Source organism: Aptenodytes patagonicus, chromosome Z, assembly GCF_965638725.1.
Source record: "Aptenodytes patagonicus chromosome Z, bAptPat1.pri.cur, whole genome shotgun sequence".
NCBI classification, from domain to species: domain Eukaryota; kingdom Metazoa; phylum Chordata; class Aves; order Sphenisciformes; family Spheniscidae; genus Aptenodytes; species Aptenodytes patagonicus.
In genome coordinates, this window is record NC_134982.1 from 9,730,705 (window position 1) to 9,750,956 (window position 20,252).

General features: G+C 42.5%; 1 protein-coding gene across 14 annotated transcripts in view; it reads left to right on the forward strand.

Annotated features, from left to right (window-relative positions):
• The window catches only part of LOC143172364 (CUGBP Elav-like family member 4), a 719,169-nt gene extending 699,234 nt beyond the window's left edge, over positions 1-19,935 (forward strand). For 11 of the 14 annotated variants that reach the window (XM_076361730.1, XM_076361722.1, XM_076361727.1 and 8 more), the window contains one exon: positions 18,242-19,935. The gene's annotated coding sequence lies outside the window, so the exon portion shown is untranslated. Of the gene's footprint in view, positions 1-16,322; positions 16,411-18,241 lie in introns of all 14 variants that reach the window. The other 3 variants (XR_012997334.1, XR_012997335.1, XM_076361718.1) reach the window with 3 other exon arrangements.
• The last annotated feature ends 317 nt before the right edge of the window (positions 19,936-20,252 follow it).

Here is a 20,252-nt window from a genome sequence, read left to right on the forward strand (position 1 = left end):
CCCTCTCTGCACGACCTAACGAGATCCCTGTACTCTTCTTGAGTCGCCTGCCCCTTCTTCCACAAGCGGTAAACTCTCCTTTTTTTCCTGAGTCCCAGCAAGAGCTCCCCGTTCAGCCAGGCCGGTCGTCTTCCCCGCCCATTCTTCTTACGGCGTACAGGGACAGCCTGCTCCTGCGCCTTTAAGACTTCCTTCTTGAAGATCGTCCAGCCTTCCTGGACCCCTTTGCCCTTCAGGACCGTCTCCCAAGGGACTCTCTCAACCAGCGTCCTGAACAGGCCAAAGTCCGCCCTCCGGAAGTCCATGGTTGCAGTTTTGCTGCCCCCCCTCCTTACTTCACCAAGAAGCGAGAATTCTATCATTTCATGGTCGCTAAGCCCAAGACGGCCTCCGACCACCACATCTCCCACCAGTCCTTATGGACCATGTCATGCAAATTACCAGAGTAAGTCAGATTTAGAGCCTTTCTGAGCTAAACAGTGTGAGCTTTGGTTGCGTCAGTTAATGGGCAGCTGCATTGACCTGAAGGCAGTAGCCTTTGAAGGAACTTTTTTATTAGGTTCATCCAGCACAGAGATCTGCTGGGCCAGTGCACGAGGGACTGCAACTTGAAGGAAAAGGTAGATGTTTTAAGCATCAGTGATTTGAAACAAGAACCAGAGAGATGGAAAAACACAGGAGACACCCATAGCCAAAATGTTCCAGCAGCAGCAAACACTGACAGAATGCAAACCTCTGCTAAATAAAACAGGTACAAAGAGAATGAGAGAGGGGAAAGATGCACAATGAAAGAGACTTGTGAAAATCCAGAATGAGGTTTAAAAACAAATGTGGTCATTTTCCTACAGGACCTTCAAATAAGTGACAAGTCAGCAAAATCTTGTGATACTGGGTCACTGGGGAGAGCAGTACCCACTAATGAGCAGACAGAAAAGAAGCATGTTATCAATTTTCAAATGCAAGTACTTGGAGAGAGAGCAAAGAGCAAGTTGTTTGAAGCTCAGTGTATGAGACCATAAAGGTCTAGGACTTCAGGCAAGAGATGTTCTTCTTAGACAGCCCTGTGCTTCATAGGCTTGGAGGCTGATAGATCTGTCTCTGGTGTATTTAGCCAAAAGAAAACAACAGCATCATGAACATGCTTTTTTGTCCAGATAAAGACGATATGGACGGTATAGGACAAAGGCAGGACAGAGCCCTCTGGCCCTAAGGAAAAGTGAATTAACGGAGAAGGTTAATACAGGAAACTGCAAGCTCCCAATAAAGTCAAAGTTACAAGTCAGCTCCAACACATGGTTCACAGAACTCAGGTCACTTGTGTAGCATTGATCAGTAGGCTGAAAATGATCTGATCTTTTTGCCACTGACCTTTCAGAGCTACTGCAGAACCATGAATTGAAGCGGTATGGGGTAGTGTTTGGCACTTACACTGTAGGTATAAAGAAAAGGGAGACTAAAAAACTCCATGAAATTTACTCTGCAGGGAAAAACTGCTACAGGAGTTGGCAAGAATCTTAATAAGGGCTTGCAGAGTGCTCCATCAATGTGAGCACCTTAAACTGATGTCCTCATGGTTTGGAAGGCATATACAATCAGCTGCACTAGAACACTGTTTCTCATTCCCACAGTTATACCCAGTGATATATCAAATGCAATAATTGCATATTTGAATAATTCATGGGTACGGTAACTTTGGCCAGATACAAGTGAATATCAAAACTCTGGTCTCTGAAGTGTTTGATTCCACTGTAGCAGAGAATTGAAGGTTTACGGTGCAAACCCTGTTTCTCAGGTGTCTTTCGTCCTGCCCTGTGACTGCAGTTAGAGAAAAGACACCTTTTATTTCAAATGAGTCATTTTTCCACATAGCTGAGTTTCATCCAACCTTTTTGAAATATTGGGTAGAAGGCCCAGCTGGAGGGGAAAGGAGAACAGCAGTCAAGTTATTTCCCAACCAAGAAGCAGTGAATGAAAACTCAGTGCTCTGCCTGGAAAGGTACTAACCACAACCATGATCAGGCGAAGTTCTCAGGCAGCATCAATCACCAGCTCCTCTGAAGTCAGTGAAGTGACACTGATTTATGGCAGCCAAGGATTCAGGCCCCCTGTTACTTATTTAACTCTAAATGTTCTCCTAGCAGAGACTTTTCAGTTATTTGCAATTCTAGAGGGAGACGCAATGTCACAATTCTGGCCACTCTGGTCTTTTTAGAGCAGAGATACTAGGGAATGACCATGCCTATCTCCAAACACATCCCTATGACTTATTTTAAAAATCCTTTTATACAACAATGACTTACAAACAGAAGAAATTATCTTGCATCCCTGGAAAGCTGCACACTCAAGTGATCCTCTTTAGAAAGCAGATTTCTCCAATTATTGGGACAGATATTGTCCCTCCCTGCCTCTTCAGATGTCCCCTTTTTCCTGTGTAGGACAGGACCAGCAGCTGGTCTGTCTGAAGCACTCCTTCTATGCAGAGCAGGGTAACTCTATAAAATCCTCACAGAAATGAGATGTCTACCTTTGAGATTTCTGGCTATATGAGGCCCAGTCCTTGAAGCCAACAGACATCTTTTGGTTCATTTGGGCATGCTGTGGACCAGAGCCCTGGTTGTCATGGTAGAGTGCTGTAATATAATATCTGTCTTAAAAAGCAGTTTGTTCCAAAAGAAAATAGGTTTTCATTACCTGGATTTCTAAGGATCTGGAAATGATTGGGCCACGAAACCCACGGGCTGTGCAGTCAGCTATGAATTTGTCTTTGCTGGATAAGATTCTCTTTTTTTCTCCTCTTTTGAAGCTTCTCCACTTATCAGTAGAGATTGCATCCCATCTCCTGTGACATATGACAAGTCAATGCTTGCCACGTTCTTTATTTTCCTCTGTGCATTCTCCTTGCATGGCACACATTGCTCCACCGTGGCAGGCTGGGCCCTGTGACAGGAAGCCAGGCAGGCAGCCCAACAATTCCTTTAGAAAACTGGGCTCTTACACGTCAATTCTTAAGAGATTTGGTGTTTTCAGAAGGGTGTGTATTTGAGGGTTTTCTGTCTTCTGTTTTTTAGCTTACAAGAGCATTATTTGGTACAGACTGTACAGACCTTGTTAGAAAAAAATCCCATCAGGAATTCCTATAGGTCTTTTTCTTGTTCCCCATAAGGACCAGAGTAATGCAATTTAGAGAAAGGTGCACAGATCCTGATGAGGAGTAAAGGAATACCTTGCTCCGGGAGAAGCCTCCCTAAACTTAAACCTGAATGTAGGAATTAACTTCTCGGTAGATGGCTTTGTTGAGGAGCACACTAAAGGGCTGTTAGTAAAGGCACATGGGCTGGCACCATGGTTGGCTTTGGGGTCTTTCCTCTTTCAGCACAGCCCCACTTTCTGACAGTCTGGCTTCTGGTTCTCACCAGTGATTCCTGGAAGTAACTTCACGTGCTGCTTAAGATTAAAATGAAAATCATTTCTTCCTTCAGAAATGCTGTAGACTGAGTTGTCCTGAGGATCACAGGTAGCTGGAGAAGTGCTGGGCCTGTCCTTCACCTGGGGAAAAAATAGGCTTTAATGGAGTGATGATGATTTGTGCCGACTAAAGACTTGTTGTGGGATTTGGCCACTTACACTCAGGGAGAAGAAATCTTCTGCTTTTTCTCTTCTGAATTTTCAAATTGCCTTTGCAATTTTTCCCCAAGTTATGTGTGCTCAGTGTGTTCTGTTGATGTGAGAAGTGGTAATGTCACTCTGCTAGGAGTTTTATGGTTCACAGAAGGTAGGATTTGTATTGAGATAGACAGATAGATGGATATCTGGTGCCTGAACACAACATATTACAGAGATTGATCCAAAATTTTCAACACTAAAATCCCAAACGATAGACTGAGGGGATCTCTGTCTGGGAGATTTCAGATGGATTTTATTTCTTTTCTCTGATTAATACAAGCCTTTAAAAGCATATCATCCCTGTCCCTTTGCCCAAATAATTGGAGAAGATCAGAGTAAAGAAGGATCAATAGCAAATAAGTAGTCTACATTTTCTCAGGTGTCAATGTAAAGGAGGTCAGACATGGCACACTGGGAAGGGAAGAATACACAGTTAGGGGGTCTGTTTTGCATTCAGATAGGGACCATTCATAGTGACAAAGGAGAAGATGAATCCTGTTGCCCGTGCAGCTGGTAAACACAGGAAAGGTAGCAGTGTTGCTCATGTCCCACCGACAAGCCAGGCTCAGGGCCATACTGAGATCTGGGCTCTCTCTGTACGTGATGGGGAAATGGAAAGGAGCAGAAGCACCGGCTGACGGGAGCGGTAGGGACATCACCCTGCCAAGCTGCCTGCAGAGCCTGGACCTGCCTCCTAATGAATGCGAGTGGCTGGTCACAACTGGAGGCGAGCTGTTCCCCATTTGTTTGTGCTCCTCAGAGTGGCGGGGATCCGCTCTCCATCAGAATAATCCAATTGAACAAAATGATTCATATTAGCAGGCACATCTGTCTGAGGCCAGAGCAGAACCCTGGTGTTAGTTTAATAAATGGCGTTCATTAAACTCAGCTGAAAATATAATCTGGAGAGACTGATGGGGTGAACAGAGCAAAGAATAAGCAAAAGGAGTTAGCAATTATCAGATGTCATTTATTCTACTGGTACCACAGAACTGGGGCTTGTTTGCTGAAATCTTAATTTCATTTTCCTGAGGCAGAATCCATCAGAGAAGCTTATGCTGCAGCTACGATTCCTGTTTCTCAGACCTTGGTAGGGAATGGGGCATTTTTCTGTTCCCCTTTTCTACCAAACAGAGCAACAGTACTCACTGACAGAGCACGGAGCCTAACAGAGAGCCCAAGGACAGGAAAGATGGAGGGAGCAGCCTTGCCTTTGCCACTGAAAGACTGCTGAGTAAAGTTCCCTGTGCTGCACCGCAGAGAGAATGAGCAGCTCCTTAGGACAGGGGCTGCCAACATGTCCAGTGCAGCACCAGCCATAGATATTCCCAGATCCTCTGCCATTTTCCCTCCATGCCCAGGGGGTTTATAAACACTCCTCATTTGTCTTCAGGACCATTTTGCACCCTATAGATGCCAGTGGAAAAGAGTCTACAAAGGCTGGGATCTTCTTGGTGGCCAGGTCAGGGAAACTCCTAGCAGCTGTACACCCATGGCTGCCCAAGATGGCTCAACAGCGTTTCATGGAGCACGGGAGGAGGCACAGGCACTGAGGAGCTCCAGGCAGCCCACACATTCAGAGCTCAGCCCTGATGGTCCCAAGCTGTCTGCTTCAGGCACAGCTCACACCCTGCTGCCAGCTCTGCCAGTTGCTTGGCATTAGCATTCCTGGCCATAAGTCTTCACACGAAACACTGAATCCGCAGGGCCTGCTCTTAGGAGGGAGAGCTGCCTTTCCCATTTCACGTTGAGCAGAGACAAGCTTCTTGGGCCTGACTTACAGCAATTCATGGTCAGCACTTGAAGACTGGCTGGACAAGTTGTTTTTTGTAAGTTGCTTTAGTTTGGTTTAGTTTTAACTTCTCCCCACAGGTACTGAAATGGTCTTCTGTGTGCTCCAGACGAAGGCAAGAAAGGTTTTTATATTTATAGACTTGCCAGGGCAGTGCTCAAGTCCCAGCCAGTCAGAAAAAATCAAAAGAATAATGGGGGAGAAGGGAAACCTTGACCTCATAAGCTTTCAGTGTTGATTAGTTTGTTGGTGTCGGGAACCTTTTCTTGTTCGGGGCAGACTAGCTGTGAAATGATTTTTTTTTTTCCCCTTCTCTTTAATCTGTCTCCTATATTCCCACGGGGAAGGAGGAGCCAGTACTTGCCTTCCTGGAGTTCTGCTGCAGAGGAAGCAAGTGAATGGACTTGCACACCAGCAGCAAGGGGCTGGGTTTTTTTCAGAGACTTATCTTCTCAATGTGCCCTTTGGCAAGCAGCTGAGCACCTTCAATTTCCCTCAAAATTGTGTAAGGATCAGTTGCAGACATGAGCTGCTCTGGAGATGGTCAGAGGTTGTTCTTGCCCTGGAGAGTGCAGAAGAGGCAGAGAGTTGCAGAGGTAGGCAGCATCTTTCTGATATTTGCCATGGATGCCACCATCACTAGCAGGCTTCATTCACAGCCACAGAAGTGGGTGAGACGTACTCAATCCCACCTCTACTCCACCACCATTCCTCACTCAGGTAAATCCCTAGCCCTCAGGCACAGGGAGGAACATAAAGGCTTAGACTAACATGAGCCTGTAATTTGTACGAGACTGGTGAGAAACTTGCTGAATTCATTGCAGCTCTGAAAGTCTCATCTGATACCTCACTGATGGCCCATGTGAAACAAGCTCTTGGGTCTCACCTTGGTTTCTCCTAAACACATCTCTATAACATGCAAGCCCTGACTGCTACCCAAGTTGGGAAGTGCATTTGAGAACTGAAGACTAGAAAAGGGAAAAAAGCTGAGAACTGTTGCAGCCCTGGGGATAGCCTCTCTAGGCACCTTGACCACTGAAAATTCTCACTGCCAAAGTCTATTCATAATCACCTTTCACAATGTCTTTGTCATGTTGGCTCTAAAAATGTAAAACAGAACAAAATAAAACAAATCAAATTTAGATATATAGATTATAGCCTTAGAAATAATAGGTATAGGTATTAATCCTTTCTGCAGTTCTTTTGACGTCCTTTGACAAAATTTCAGGACCTCAGATGACTGCAGTATTTTTCTGAATCTCAAACCAATGAGACCATTAATATTAGCATTAGAGAATTTAATTATGGGGCTAGGATGTGAGGCTGGAACATCACACACCACTTAACAGCCTATGGTCATAGTCACACTTCAACTTTTAGCTGCAGCAAGATCAGCTGATGGGGTTTCCATTTCCAGCTGCTCAGTGTCTCCCCCACCACCTCATTTCTGCCAGCTATGTGATAGCTTCCTGACATATTTAAAGTCAGCTAGACCAGCAGTGACCTGCTGTCTCAGCCATTTAAGGTGCACAGGTTGATTTAGAATAAAATGGGTTACAAAGCAAATCTCAGCAGCAGAGCTAAAGGTGTCCAGCCTTGGGGTTCAGCTCTGTGGGATCAGGGGGTGATAGCACTCCCAGCCCGCACAGCTGCAGGCACAAGGGGACAGGCTTCATAAGCACAGGCTGTCTGAGGTGACAACGAACCAGAAACCCAAAGGACTGACACTGATCAGACTCTTCACTGCATGCAAATGGAATCTGGGACTTGTTTTTGATACTTTTTTCAAAGTACATTGAAGTAGTCTTATGAATGAGCCATCATGGGAATGAAGAAATGAGCACATTGGTTTTCAGTGCTTTCAGAAAAATTGTTTTGTTTTAGATTTCTTTTTAAATTCTCAGGCAAAAAAATTTGATTATTTTTTAAGCAATCATAATGTTTGACTGATCACCTGCATTTTCCACCAAGAAAGGTTTTGAACAGAAATGTTAGCCTGCTTTAAATTAGAACCATATGAATACCTCAGCTGTAGCAGTGAAATGGGTCCCATACGTAAGTCACACACATAAATGTTTTCAGAATCAAATTCTGAGATACTAAAGTTTGCCAAGAGCTGTGAATTTTTCAGAGGGAAACTGCTCCAACTATACGGAGAAATTCTTGTCTTATCTTTCTCAAACACAGAGAGTTACCATCTCCTTAGCAAAAGTGTCTTGTTTCAGAAACATCATACAGAATGTGGCTTCAGGAAGAGTTTTTTTGTTTAACAAAAAATTAATAACATTTAACAATTAATAGAACTATGTAAGTTTATTGAGTCATCCTGGGCTTTAATCAATTTGAAATATTTGGGGCACCAATTTCCACCTTACTGCTCCTCGCTGGAGGTACATTAGAGTTTTAGTGCAATTAAAATGAAGCAGGAAATATTTTTAGCTAATTGCACTGTGCATCTTGAAAGTAATTTGAAGCTGCAGGCAAAAAAAAATAAAATATCAGAAGGAGTAATTGAGTGTTGCAAGCTGAGAGTATGTGTTCCTGGCGGCATTCTGATTTAGAGGGGTACAGAGGCTAGGCGAGGTGTTGAACAGACTTGGCAGAAGGGTGAAGTCTCACCCCTGGGGAACGGTCCCATTATATACCACAGGGAAGCAGACCCACAAGTGTGAGGCTTCATGTGGGAGATGCTGCAAGGTACAAGTCCTGCCATGCAGGGCAAAATGTGCATGGATGAGTATTTGCTGCACTGGGGAAGTCTTGCAGCACAGGGTGCCCCCGCCACCCCAACTATGGGCAGGCCAGGTAGCTCCTGAGTCCAGCCCTGCCTCCTGCCACTGGCACAGGACCAGGCTTGGGGGAGTCACTGGGGACCCCTGCCAGGGATTTCAGCTGGGAGGAGAGCTGGGGTCTCCTCCTTTCCTGGGTGTAACTCCACACAAACACCACCCCAACAACTCTTTCCTGCTCCCGGTGAGCAATTACAGACCAAATTCTTCATCCCCAGCCTGGCAGACAGCTGTGGACTATCGTGTTTCGTGGCAGGCACTTGACCCACAGGTAGGGTGTATTAGGCAACCTGCTTAGAGGTCACAGGCAACATAACCCAACCTGCTGAGATCCATGAGCTGGGCTTGATTAGGGGTCTTGAAATCATCCTAGGAGATGCCATTGTCTGGTGGGGAAAAGGAAGCAGGGAATGAGCATAGCATCTCTATCTGTCCCTCAGCAACAAGAACAGGAGAGTGAAGCATCAGGTTCATCAGCGTTTTGATCAGCTCTAGTCAATCTACAGAGGGAAAAAAGCAGAACCAGAGGAGACTGGGCACAGAGACTTGCTCACAGCTTCCCAATTAGACTTGGTTCTCAACCATGTACATTTTTTTAATTAAATTGTTGGTACAATGCTCAGGAGATAGCAAACTCCTTGAGGCCCTCTTGTAATAAAGAACCTTTCATTATGTGCAGAAAGGTAGCTACCACACAGCTTAATTTCCTCTCCCACCTAATGTTCACCGGCAGCAAAAGCAGGAGTGAGCACTCTGTATGAGGCAGGACAAATGCTCATCAGGGCACAGGACCCACTGAGCTGGCCAACAGGAGTGGAAGAGGCTACAGGCTTTGCTGGAAAAGTAACCACATAACGTACATTTGTCCTTTACCATCACTACCGCCCTGAGCTTATTGCACTGACCTTTGCCTGCAGAGTTCTTGGTTGGTAAAACACAGCTAAGAGAGGAATAGGGAGCCATGGCTATGTTTACATGAGCAAGTAAATTCTGGATGTTGCTGAGGAGGGTGACCAGGGCTGTGACCACTCAGCCCTTACCCATTGCTCCCTACTGCAACCCCGGTGCCGGGCAGACCAGAACTCCCTCCTGCACCAGCCCACCCCGCATCCCCACTTTTTCCCACCCCAGCCCCACTCTTCCTCCCACCGCACACCTCCATATCTCCTTTGGAGTGTCTCCACCACCCCGTGATCCCCGTCATGTTGTGCCCACCTCTCCTGCCACCACTTGGGGACAGGGCAAGAAAAGGCAACACCACATGGGGAACCAGTGACATTTTCTGACCGTCCAGGCTGACTTCTCCAGGAGTGGCCATTCCATTGTGGTGCTTTTTCATCTGCTGCTTGAGACTAATGGCTCTAGAAAAATAGATAAATCAGAAGTGACACAGCTATTGCTGCTTGACATTTTTTCATCAAACCAGCTGGGGGAAGAAGGGGTGACCAAAAAGTGACATTTTGACCAAACTGGATGTTTCCAGAACAAATTTTCATTCTAGTAGATTAAAAAAGAAATGCCAACAGCACGAAAAACAAAACTATCTTGATTAAAAATGTTGGCCTTCAAAACACTAAATTCCTGTTAAAAATGGATTGGTTTTCAGATTGATTAAAAAAAGACAAAAATTAATCTATTCCTCTGGCCACCTCCCCCACCCCAGATTTGTTTTGGTTTTTAACTAAAATATTCACAGGAAAGAAAGCCAAAATAATGACAATTTTCCCCTGGAAAATAATTTTCATTTTTCCACCAGCTCTTAGTGTAACATAGTTAAATGAGAACAATCCTAGTAACAACACTGCACAGCAAGTAAGTCATACGATTATTTGAAAGAAGGGCATTACAATTTAAGAGCTAATTTTTATCGTCACCTTTAATTTATAAATGGGAAAAATGAGGCAGGGTCATCAAGCATCTTAAAAAGAAACCCACAGAAAACATTATCACTCAAAATGCTGGACTCCCATCTCCCTGTTAGATCACATTAGCTTCTCTGTCTGTATATGTGTAATTGTCTCTGTTGATATGTATGTATATATAGTACCTCTGTATGTATACATATGTATGATATATATGTGTGCATATTCATGTATATAAAGATTCATATATATTCTGTCTCCTTTTTAACCTTCAGATGTTAGAACTGAAGCATCTGACAAAAACATTCCTTTTTTTTTCTTTTATTTTTTTCTTTCTTCCTAAAAATAACACCCCAAGAATCCAGGTAAATGCACTCATTTCTAGTGTAAATGGTCAGGCTTCATTTAATCCCAGCACGGATGCAACGTCCCCTTCACTCCACTGCCCTTTCCACTCTGACATTTGGGCTCCTAATTTTGGACTCCCCACAACAACCTTAGCAGCAGTTCTCGCAGGGATGGAGCCCGTTTTGGAGAGACCTGCCTCCTTCCTCCACCTCTGCCAGACAGTCTGGGCAGGATCTGTGGAAGGGGATACCTGCGCGGGTTGCTATTGGTATGGTGAAGAGGAGGGCTGAGGCAGAGGGAAAGCAGAGCCATCCAGCATTGGAAGAAAGTTGGTGCAGAGGCATAAAACAGAGAGAGAAATTGCTATAGAAACAAGAAGAAAGGTGAGGGAGAAAAACACGGGTTGGAATTTTAATAATATTGATCAGCCTCAGAGGTAACAGCTGTAAAGATCTGTCACCCATAGGAAAAATATTTCCACCGCCCTGCTTGGTGTGCTGGGGCACAGGCTCCAGCAGATGGAAGGACAGGATCCTGACTGCAGTTTTGGACGGGCTTACAAACAGAAGTGTGTGTATGTGTAAACAGAGACTAACGTTTATTGCATAAAGGTAAAGAAGTCTACATATGTGGTGGGCACATGAGCAATGTGATGAGGCTTGATCAGAGGCTTAGACGTGAGCACAGGAGGCTGCCATTTTTGTGCTGGAAGAAGTGGTGACCTTTGAGTTTCTCTGGGGAGAGGTTCCTTGCCTTCAAGACAGCACAGAAAAAGGGATAGAGAAGATGATCCATGGAGACTTGGCTAGGAAGGATTAGGGGGAAAGACACAGTAGAAATAACGAGGGAGTAGGAGGCAGTAGATTTATGCAGTAGAAGAACTTCAACCTGGTAGCCCACCATGGTGGAGGCAGTGTTAGGTCAATTCTGTGGTCCTGCGAAGACACAGAGCGATCTTGCACCTGTAGCTGGTTGCATTTGCAAGCTTAGCAGATACATTCATACCCTGACAGCAGGTAGATGACCTGAGAGGTGTGTGCAAGATGCTGCACAAGCCTAGCAGTCCCTAGACTATATGGTGAACATCACAGAGCACAGGAGCTGTGTGCTTTTGAAGAAGATCATCTGCAATTTCTTAGTTCATGAAGTCTTTGGGAAATGCCTGTCCTTCTCTTGCTTTCAAAAGTTTGTGGTACAGATGGACACAAATCTTGCTCCATGTAACACATTGACTTTGTCACACTAGCAAGAGTAGTGATACTTCTCCCATTGGAGCCGGGGCAATTTGCCATTAGCGCCAGCAAGAGACAGGGCAGAATCCCGCCTGCTGTGCACAGACCTGGATTCAGGCTATAACTACCCACCAGGCTGGTGGTGTAAATGGGACCAAAGCTGCCTCAGCATCCTCTTCTTGATCCTCTGGTAAATCCACCCTTGGAAAATGATCCAGTGGTCTTGGTGGTACAGCCTAGTCTATCTCCAGAGCTCCACGTTTATGGCTATCAGGTCTCAGCAATGACTCAGCCCTATGTGGAGAAAAGAAATACAGACGAAAAGCTGAAATATTAGAAGCTGTTGCAAGGGACTTCATTGCTCTTTAGCAGGGCCATGTGCATAGAAAGTAGGGATGGAAGGTATGAACAGATTGCCAATAAATGTCTCTTCTGGGGTAACCACGCATGCAGTTACTCATGCAGAAACAGTGAAAGAAAGCAGCCACAGAGAAGCTTTCCATGGGTGGCTCACTTGGCCTAAATGACTTACTGGGTGGCCTTAGATTTCCTTTCTAGTCTTTGGAGAGTAAAAGAGACACCTTCAAGTCCCATTCATATCTTAGCTAAGCAGAATTATTGTTACTCTTCAACTCCATGGACTTTGTAGATTTTAGGGTAAATGGACGCCTAAATTGAGTGCTTATATCTAGATGAGATGAGTCAAAGCCAAAGACTTCTGGGGGAAGTAAATCTTGCTCCGGCTTAAACATGGGCAATGAATGTCTCCCATAATGCAGAGCTGATCCTTACAGTCTTGCCAGAAGCTGCTGTTAAAAGCTTTCCTGTGAAAGAGGTGTTTGTAGCATTAGGACTACTGTGCTGACAGCACAGGTTACAAGAACATGACTAAAGTTGTGTTTGCTCTAACCAAGGCCTTTACTGAGATTCATTTCCCCTGATGTTATAGACCTACACTGTAACTAACTCCTTCACAGTTAGTCATTCAGGGTCCTCATTATAATCACAAGAGAGATATAGGCTCCTCTTGGCCGTGGTTCACAGTGTCATCTGGAACGGTCCCTTAGGACAAGTGAATTGGGACCTACAAGCCCTGTCTGTCTCCACTAAAGGTGGCCTAGAGTGGTTTGCTCAGATGGAGATGTCTGCATCCTGAATCCCATCATTAGGACTTTAAGCCATTATCTCTATCCAATGTTTAAGGAGAACAGTCTCGGGCTCCACTTAGATGCCTCAAAGAAGAAGCTGGGTTGGAAGAATATTGGCATTTACCAGATGTATTTGGCTATGGTTTGCTCAGTGGAGCAAGTTCTTGGTCATTTTTACCTGCAGCAAAGATACTTTGCATAATCTGTCTTTGTGCACAGACCTTAACTGCTCAGGAAGTATGCTTCTTTATCTCCAAGGCACCACTTCGGAACCAGGGTGCATATACTTGTCTTCATAACCTTAACACTTTTACTCACAAATTTACTTCAGCAATACCCAAAGTTTATACCTGTTCCCAGCAAAGTGAATTGCTTTTCTTAAGCAGATGAGTTTGGCTCGTGTCCAGCCTAACACAGACGCCTAACTTGCCTCTCAATTTCAGGCCACTGATGAAGCAGTCCTCATAAGATAGGTATCTAACTCCTCTGCCTAGTCAACAGAGAAAGGCATTTGCCTCTGTAGCCCTCCAGAGGAAAGTCTGTCTGCCCAAGTTTAAGACCTGAAAAAGGGATTGTGCACTTGAAAGCCTGTTTCATCTAACTCACTCAACTGTCCTACATATATTGCTGTTTATTACAAACCTTGCCTAAACTCAGATACATCAGCTGTGTGGGCAAGATATGTCCCTAGAGACCATCAAAGGGTCTTCTCCTCTCCACTGACTAGGTAGGTGCTGTAGACCCTTACTTTAGGAGGACAGCTTCATTTGGTGCTTGAAATATAGACCCAAGTTAGGCAGACTGGATGACCACATGTGACTTTCATGTGAAAGTACATTTTCTGGGTTTTTTGTTTTGTTTTTTTGTTCTTTTAACCTCAGCAAATCCTAATCCTTCACCTGGACATATATATGTTTGTGTGTGTCTGTGTGTGTATGTCACATCCACAGTGTCTGAGGGTGTGTTTGGAGGACAGGCAGAGGGATGGTAGTACCCACTCCAAAGCCAGTGGTCATTGCCAGACCAACCTGGTCCTCCCTGCTTCACCCATAAGGGAAATCTTTTCCCCAGTCAAGGTTATGTCAAAGAACCTCTCCTCAGCTTGATAGTTGCCTGGGGCTAGCATCCACATGTACATGCATTGCCCACGGTGTTGCCACCCCTGACCCTGCAGCCCATGCCATCCTGTACTCCAACCCCAGACAGGAGATGTGTGTTGCTGCCTCTTCCCAGGGTTAGAGCAGGATATTATTTGTTCCACCAGATCTCTCCCATTCCTGTTGTCTCCTTGCTCTATTCAGAGGAGAAAAGACTGTTAGCCCTTTTCCTCATAAAGCCTAACCCTTGCTGCTGGCAGAGCTGAGGTAAGGAAAGAGCCAGGTCTTGCTATGATGGTGCTGTCCTTCCTCCCCCACCTGCTCTTTTTCTTGTGGTATGCCATAGCCAGAAAGCCCTGAGGGGTAAGAAGGATGCTAGAGGCCCTTTCCTCTTCCTCATGCACAGCCTGGACCTGTACAGCTGACACTACTTGTCCTTGGGTACCCAGGGACAAAAGTGACAACAAGCTCTACCTTGGGCCATCTTCGAAAAGACAGTTTTCTCCCTCTTGGCTTGTGAAATAACTGTAGACCCAGATCTTGCATCTGCCTTGGGGGTACCAGTCTATTGCCTTCACTCAAACTCCAGGAAGCTCAGGTTGACAATTCCAGTTCATCAAAGGGCAGGGCATTGGGACCAGGCCATTAAGAAGGAAGCAGCTCCAACCAAGACAGCAGCCAACTGTGGGAAAAGTGCAGAGTTGAAGCCAGTGCTCAGATCAGGGGCTTAGTTCAGCATCGTCTCTTGTCAGCTGAGAACAACTGCTGTAGCCAGAAAGCATGTTTCAGCTCAGAAAAAATATAGAAACAGTAAAAAAAAAAAAAAGCCAGAGAAAGAATTTTCTCTAGCCAGCATGCATGACTTCAGGATGAGAACTGCCAACAATATTCTCGTGACAACCAAACACAAGGTGAAATTTCAGTTGCGTGCAGTGACTTTTCAGAGATAGGCTGGGAGGAGAGATATGAGCCCTGCCAAGGGGATAGAAAGGCAATACCTGAAGAACAGGGTGCAGAGCTGCTGACTGAGACAAGTGTATCATTGTGTGCAGTGATTTTTGGTGTTTACTGAGGCAAAACTACCTGGGCCAATAAAGGGACATTTTCCTTTGTAGGAAAGGAACAGGGTGTTTCTGCAGATTGTAGCAACCAGCCCCTGGCAGTTTCTTTTTCTCTTTTTCTTTTTCTTTTTCTTTTTCTTTTTCTTTTTCTTTTTCTTTTTCTTTTTCTTTTTCTTTTTCTTTTTCTTTTTCTTTTTCTTTTTCTTTTTCTTTTTCTTTTTCTTTTTCTTTTTCTTTTTCTTTTTCTTTTTCTTTCCCTTCCCTCCCTTCCCTTCCCTCCCTTCCCTTCCCTTCCCTTCCTTTCCCTTCCCTTCCCTTCCCTTCCCTTCCCTTCCCTTCCCTTCCCTTCCCTTCCCTTCCCTTCCCTTCCCTTCCCTTCCCTTCCCTTCCCTTTCCCTTTCCCTTTCCCTGTCTCTTTCTCTCCCTTTTTTCCATTATTTTTTAAATTCAGGCCAGAGACAAACACCAAAGGAGTAAATGTCCTTCTTTTAATGATGCTGATTTAGGGACCATCATATCATCCAAGTCCTCCTACAAGTCTGCTTCCCACGCCATACCAGCATTGCTGTGTTTCGGAGCCTGCCGTCCTGTGAACCGCTAAATGGACATGCAGCAACCAGCAGTAGTTGCTTTTCTTTTTTTCTTTTTAATTTTTTTTTTAATTCTCAGTAGCCAAAGCAGCTCTTGGTCTATTACTTCCCCATGATTTTAAACTTGGAATGTAATTGAATTAGAGCGGTACCTGCTCCGGAGTCCATCCGAGGAAATGGAAAGGCTCCCAGAGGACTTTGGCTAGCCACCAGTGAAGCCCAGGATGCTGGGGGTGGTGCGGGAAAGGCCGGTGCTAACAAAAGCATTCTGGTTGGCAGCGAATGTATTTATTTTCCAGACTTTGCAAACCGATCTGTGTGAGCGCTCATTCATTCAGTGCATGCTCTCCTCAACAGCGGCTGCATAACGTTCTGTTCCTGTTCACTGTTGATCGTGTGTCTACATTTAAGTGTGTGTTTTATGTGTGTGTCTCTGGCTAGGCCTCCTCCATCTGTTTTTTTCTTCCTTTCTTTCTTTTCTTCCTCCTTTCTTTCTTTTTCTTCCATTCACTTAATTTGTTTTGCTTTCCTTCTTGTTTCATTTTCTATAGTTTAATGGCAAGTATTTCCATTAGATCTTTTTGACTGATGCTGTGTTTGTAACTTTTTTTTACTATTATTTTTATATATAACTTCTTCCCCCACCTTTCCCTTTTTCCACACTATATATAAATATATATATATAAAAAAAATCTTTTCTTCTTTTGTCATTCAATCAAATTCCAACAAAACCAACCAAGAGCCAGTCAAATCCACCACAGTCTCGCGCTGAGCTAGGAAAAAAGTTCACGTAATGACATGAAAGTGGAGAATACAGTCCCCCAGGCCGTAAGTTCAAATCAACTCGAAGTTGAAAGTGTGACATGATGGCGTCATGTAACAAGCTAAGAATTGGTTGCATGACATGCCGTCAAGTTTCGTGCAGGTGCCGTGATTGAAGCATTTTTCTTGGATGTTGTATCAGTTGATGATTGGCCAGTCATGATCACATGTGCCTTTTTTGACTTTGTGCTGCCACAATTTTTTGCTGTGCTCATTTTCGTTTTGTTTTTGGTGCTTGCAGTGGTTTCTTTATTTGTCGTTTGATTTCTCGTCAGCGTTTTATGCTTCTTTAGATGTCACATAGAAGGAAAAAAAAAAGATGGATTCCTAATTCTTTAGAAAAAATGGGATTGTTATAACTACAGATAATTTGGAAAAAAAAAGAGAGAGAAAAAAATGCGTGGTTAATTTTTTTGCACTGAAAATCTTGTGATTTTATTTTTTTTCCGGAGAATTGGGGGCCTTTTTCAATTGACACCTTTTTTTCCCCTTAGGATATTTCAAATCACTCTCTAAAAATTAAAAATAAAAACCAAAACCAAAACCAAAAAGACTAATGATAGTAACAGTAGTTTGAAAACTATAGCAATCCAAAAAAGCAACCCCAAGAAAAGCCTCATTGTATGTCTTTTCAAGAATTCTTAATTCTAAGGTTCCGTATTACAGCAACTCCAGCCAAAATTAATTGCTCATGGGGAGGGAGGGATTGTTTTGAGTGGGAAAAAAAACCATCTAGATCAAAAAGCAAAATGCATCTTTTTGTTTACAACTGAAAAAGGGTCCTTGACGAGTGTTTTTTATTTTTTTATTCTATTATTATTTTTGGTGTTGTAATTGTTTAGACTGCTGTGTACGGTTTGCTGTTTGTTGAACCAACAGTGTGAAAACCTGCCAGCATGGATTGATATTCCGCATGACACTTTTCCACCAGAGTGGACCTTTTGCAGTTTCTAAGTTTCTTGATGTAATAAATCACCGAGTGTATAAGAAGAACCTGCTTGCTAGAAAGAGATAAGAGCTAATCCTTAATGATTAAGCATCCTACTTAAATGTCAAGCCTAGTCGGATCATGATTACTTTTTTTTAAATAACTTTTTTATTTAAGAAATGTTAGCTTTACATTTTTTTTGCAAAAAAAGTTTATTCCAACAGGTTTTTTTTTTTATTTAACCTCCTATAAATTGCCTGTTCGAAGTCCTACTTTCTGATATTCACAAAGGATTAGATGTTATTGGCAGCTCTGTCTCCACAGAAAGCTCATACACTGTCATAGATGGCACCCCATTAAAATGTAGAACAATGCTTTCTCAATGCCTTTCACACTACAAAAGCCCATCAAGCAAGACTGTGATCCGGCATTGTAAAGAGGCACTAAAAAATAATTAAAATGCAGCTATCTATCTGCACAAACATAGTGATACAGATTTACGTAGACATGCCCTACTATTATTTTGATTTATTATTATTATTACTATTAGAAACAATTGTATTTTTCTTTATCATGATCGTGACTACCTTGCTCACTTTGGGTTTGATCCAGTTCTCACTGAAGTCAAGGGGATTCTTTCTGTTGACGTTGAGTGGGAGCAGAATCAGAGCCAATGTCTCCAAAAGCAAAACACCAAACCAGAAGCCCCATCCTGTCCCAATTGAAGGGAGAAGAAAACACCCATTACTTTCAACAGGAGCAGGATTGGGCCCAAAAGAACAGGCTTGGTTTTAATTTCATTTTCATTTTTTAGGTCTTTTTTCCCCCCGTCCCAAATACCCCCCCACCTTCCCTACTTCCCCCTCCCCTTTTTGATTTAATTTGCAATGATCTTCTTCATTTTTTTAGGGCAGCAGCTGAATGGGCCACATTTAGAAAAAAAAAAAAGTATATATATATTAAAAAAAACGGGAACTGTTGGATTACACCTTTGACATATCAGCAAATATCAATCAAGCTGAAGACTTCAGACTTATTCTCTCTTTGATTGTTTAGACTGTAACATTTCTTCAAGAAAAGTATCACATCTGCTGACTTCGAAGGACATGCGCTTGAAAACAAACAAAAAAACACATAAGTAAAATCAGAACAGGAACAAGATCAACCGGGATTTCTGAAGAGACACTGATATCACCACAGCGGCTTTTCTTCAAACAGGAGATGCAAACCTGGATACTGACAAAGGAGTGCCTGTTTGCCACCAAGGATGCGGTTACCATGCCTGACCCATGGTAACAGTCACTGAGCATCTTTATCTGTCATTCCTTAGCTATATAGGGACCAAAGGACAAAACTTTTTACCGCAGACTTGTAGCTGTATGTAAAATATGGAAGTTCTTTCCTTTTCTCTGAGCTGTTCCTAAAACAGTTTTTGAGAGCGATTATATGAAATATGTAAAAATTAAAAAAAAAAATGCTTAAATGCTTTTAAAACAGCAAGATAATAGTTCTTTGATACTTTGGGAGGTTCTTTGGTTATACATTAATTAGAGTCTATGAAGCTTTCATATGGTTTTCTGTATAATACGTAAGGATCGCGCTGTTAAAGGCAGGTAAGATGGATATCTATGAAAAGCAAAAAAGTAAATAAATAAATACATAAATAAATACATAAAAAGGCATAGAGAAGAGAAAGGAAAGATGGTTGATATTAAATGGAAAGCAAAAAAGGTTTGTAAATGCTTCTAACTCTCCCCATTTAAAATCCTAATAGTTGTACAGAATTTAAAAAAAAAAGAAAGTTTAAAATACCTATATAATAGAAAAAATTAGACAACATAAAAAAAAACAAAAAAGCAAAAAAAAATAATACTACATAGAAGTTAGCGTTAATGCTAAAAACAAAGATGTTGTAGAACTGTAATTTTTGTAGAGTTTAGATTGAGCATAAATTCCTACTCTCTGCCAATTGCTGTTGGATGCTGTTATTTATCGAGGAGAAAAAGGAGAGAAATGGCTATTTTGGCAGCTTTTTAAACTGCAAGCATTCCAGCTATTAAAAAAAATAAACAAAACAAAACTCAATTCTGTAGACAATGCAAATGGGAAACAAAACAGCTGTCTTTTTATCAGACGTTAGTTCTAACTTGAACAACAAAACACAGCTAAATGCTTCATGTCTTCATGATCTGCTGTCCGCAAAATTCCCATCATCCTATGCTTCAGTAGCTTCCATATTTGCTCTAGAAACCTTCAGGGCAAGGGGTTAGCCTAGAACCTTAATCTTAAAAAAGAAAAAAAAATAACATAAAAAAATAAAAACAAAAAATAAAATAAAAAAACAATCTCTTTGAAGAATTTCTGAAACTGTTTACAAGGAATTTTGAAAAACAGGGGGATGTTTAAAAAAAAAAAAGATGCTGGCTCTGTTTTTCTGTAAATAAATTTGCATATTTTGTAGGACTTTTAATTGTAATGATAGAGAAAAAACAAGGAAAACTATTTAATGAAAGCACGATATTTATCTTTGGTAAATGACTTTAGAGCAGTTAAAAAATAAGACATTGCTTTAAAAAATCTGACTCAGAAAAAACAATTAATTATTTAAGAACACATATATTTTAAAGTATATCATATTTATTATAATTTATTTTCACAGTCTTAAAACTTGATTTACATCATTCACACTTGTTTGCATCAATCGAGCAGTGTGATAAATGTTTCTGATTCTTTATTTGGTTTTACAATGTTCTTGTTTGTTTTTCTTAGTATTTTTTATCTCGATCTCAAACTTTCTTCCTTTCTCTTTTTTTTTTTATTTTATTTTGTTTTTAATTCCCTATTGGGCCTGATCTTACAGTCCTTACTCTGTCAGAACTCCCACTGGGATGTAGCGGGTATTTTGCCCGAGTAAGGACAG